Raw genomic sequence first — 3,691 nt, 5'->3', positions numbered from 1 at the left:
GTCTCTCTATGGTATGTCAGAGTACTTGTCTGTTTTTTCAAAATGCAAGGGAAACTGAAAATGTCAAGGTCAGTGATAAAAAAGTATGTATAGAACCATACAAGTGTAATTTTAAATAGGTACTACGACTTTTATGATTTAAAAAAATTGTCACACACTCTAATTAAAAACCGAACAAAAGACCAAAACGGCGAAAAAATAATGTGGTTAAAGATAGAAAGATGAGATTCCTGAAAGAAGGGACAAACAGAATCCATTTCAATTATGACGCGTCACCAAGCTTCATTTCCTTATTGATACTCAGGTACGCGCCGTCCATATGGCCAAGGTCGTGCGGCGCACGACGGCGCCAAGGCGTTAAAGGCGCCCTTTGACTCGGCAAAGTTAAATAAATATCCAATTCAAAACTAAATATTTTTTGAAGCAAAAAAAAACATTGCAAAAAATAACTTAGTCCACTCATTCCCAAACATTACTATTTCGTTACGTATATTATTAACTATAGGTTCCGATTTCTGTAGCTTCAGCCGTTCTAGCTAAGCGTTTATTTGAAAAACAACACATGTCCATTTTTCGAAAATTCGACTTTATGTATTGTCCTTATAGAATAGTAGTTTATTTCTCCAGTTCACACATTTGGTTCACATTGCATAGAAAATTTTGATAGTTTTAGAAAAACAACAGATGTCCATGCGGTTTTTTGTAAAAACAACACTTGTCCCATCCTAGTCAACGGTAGTTGTAAGTGTGAATGATCTTATCCTTAAATTTATCAGTTGTGTGCATTCTTTGACAGTAATAATGTGATGTTTGTTTCTTTTGTATTAGAAATAGTTCAGCATAACAGAAACTATATGTACAACACAATACCTCTCTATTTTCGAATATATTTTGGTAAGTTTGTACAATTATTTTGATATCCACATTCCTTCCAATGAATGTCTTAATAAAAGTAAGATTTGAAATAAATTAAAGCTGGGCAGTTTTTAGTCCTGTCGCCAGGGGGGTACAACGGCCTCCTGTATTCAGATGGACTTACCCAAGTATTTTTTATGTATTTTCACCCGTAGAACACGATTTTTTTGGGTAACAGTTGATCCGGATGTCGATAAGATTGTTATAAACAAAGAACTTGAGGAATTACTTACCAGCCATTCTTCGCAAAACAAAACATTTTTTTGTATTTTTTGGACCATTCTAACCAAAAAATGTTCCTACAAATTTTTTCGTAGGATGCATAGTTTTCGAGATAAACGCGGTTGAACTTTCAAAAAATCGAAAAATTATAATTTTTGAACCCGAATAACTTTTGATTAAAAAATCAAATAGCAATTCTGCTTACCGCATTTGAAAGTTCAAGTCAAATTATATCGGTTTTAGTTATTTGCATTACCAAAAATTTATTATTTTATCGTTAAACAAAGCTATAAACACCTAGTGCTTGAGTGATGTTTTCAATGATTTCTTATTTAAAATCGAACGAGTAGGTAGAGTAGGTACAAGTGCAAGCGAGGCGAAACGCATGTATTAGGCACGGGAAACACTATGTGTTTATAGCTTTTTTTAACAATAAAAAAATAAATTTTTTAGCAATGTTAATATTAAAAACCGATATAATTTGAATTGAACTTTCAAATGCGGTAAGCAGAATTGCTATTTTATTTTTTAATCAAAATTTATTTGGGTTCAAAAATTGCAATTTTTCGATTTTTTGAAAGTTCAACCGCGTTTATCTCGTAAACTATGCATCCTACGAAAAAACTTGTAGAAACATTTTTTGGTTAGAATGGCCCAAAAAATACAAAAAAATGTTTTGTTTTGCGAGAAATCGCTGTTATGTAATTCCTCAACTTCTTTGTTTATAACAATCTTGTCGACACCCGGATCAACTGTTACCCAAAAAATTCGTGTTCTACGGGCCAAAATACATAAAAAAAAACTTAGGTAAGTCCATCTGAATAAAGGAGGCCGTTTTCCCCCCTGGCGACAGGACTATTTACTTGATTTTCCAAAATTTTCATTTTTGGACAAGTGTTGTGTTTCAAATAAACGCTCTAATTACTTAAGATCTAGAATGGGTCAGGAACGGCTAGAAAATCTTACTATTATTTCTACAGAATCTGAGTTATTAAAGGACCTGAATAATGAAAATCTAATTAATGAATTTGTCAAAGGTAAAGCAAGAAAAGTTCAATTTCTATAAGAAATATCCGTTGGTTTTCATCATAAGTACATTTGTTTAAAAAATCGCAATATAAATATGTTTCATTTTTTGATCTTCAATCTTTTTTAATAATTTTAAGTAATGCTGCATAACTTTAACATAGTTTTTATTCTGTTCTGTTTTATTATGCAATATAGTTTAAAAAAATTATTTTTAACAACTACTACACTACCAGAAACAACAGAGATGAGAATACTTCGACGAATATCAGGCAAAAGTCTGTTGGACAGTGAGAGAAGCGAAAACATAAGAAGATCATGCAATGTAGAAGACATAAAATGGATGGGTGACAAAACGGAAACAGGAGTGTAATGAACACATTAATATAATGGCAGAGGATAGGATAGTACAAATAGCACGAGATAAGTCACCAAATTGACGAAGAATTATTGGCAGACCAAGAAAAAATCGTGCGTTAATCTAAACAATTTAGGAGGCAAATATTGAAGAATAAACATGCTTTAAAGTCTCCATACAAGAAGGAAGAAGAATATATTATTTTTTATAACAGTACTGTGTACTTATCATTTCCTTAAAAAAAATCTGGGTAGACGTAGAAAAAATTTCATAGTTTTCCACGTTGAAATGTGAAGGAGTGATTGATATTTCTACCCTGGTAATTTTGATAAAGGCGCTTATCAATATTTTGCACGACGGCGCCGAATTTACTTGGCGCGTCCCTGTTGATACTGCACGGCAGTCAACAAGAAAAAAGCAAGCTAGGTTATCAACTAACATAAGCATGCTTATGTTAGTCGATAAAAACTTGCCATCTAGCATAGCAAAAAACAGAGATTTGTTACAGCTATTTGATAAGGAATTGATACCGGAGGAATATAACAGGTATCGTATTTTACGATGCCAATGGCATCTTGTCAGATCCTCCTTTCAGTGACTAATCTGACGAGTAATACACATACTCATATTATTTTCTTGTATCTATAACACACTCAAAATAAATTTGTTTTTTCTATAAAACTGCCTATCATTTATGTAAATAATATCCATATAACTACAAACAGCTCTGAATAAAATGTTCAGGGAAAACCAGTTAAATGTTATAATTATCGACTAATCCATTAAAAGCATTGCTATTAACTAGTTAAAGCCTCATATTCCAATCACAAAACTACAAAATATTATATTTGGTTTATTATATTTGTTATAAATATGGTATTTTAAGGGTAACTTATTAATTTAGATTTACAGGTAAAACCAGGTAAGTGACCGCATCTCCATCTTAAATTTAGGTTTAATCAGCTAGGTGTCGTAACTTTTTCAAACTAATGATAGAATATCATTTCTGATATATGCATGTTTCACTGGAATACCAAATATCAAACACAAGTTGTCCTCTTAATTCAAAATAAAACACTAAACTTTAAAAACGTTTTTTCTCGGTTTCCGTATTTCGGCATTTACCTGGTTTTCGCAGTATACCGACGATAAATAGTAGTGGAAACAGAA

Source organism: Diabrotica virgifera, chromosome 7 (genome assembly GCF_917563875.1).
Source record: "Diabrotica virgifera virgifera chromosome 7, PGI_DIABVI_V3a".
Classification (NCBI taxonomy): Eukaryota; Metazoa; Arthropoda; class Insecta; order Coleoptera; family Chrysomelidae; genus Diabrotica; species Diabrotica virgifera.
The sequence above is the reverse complement of the archived record's forward strand: the minus strand, read 5'-3'. Positions refer to the sequence as shown.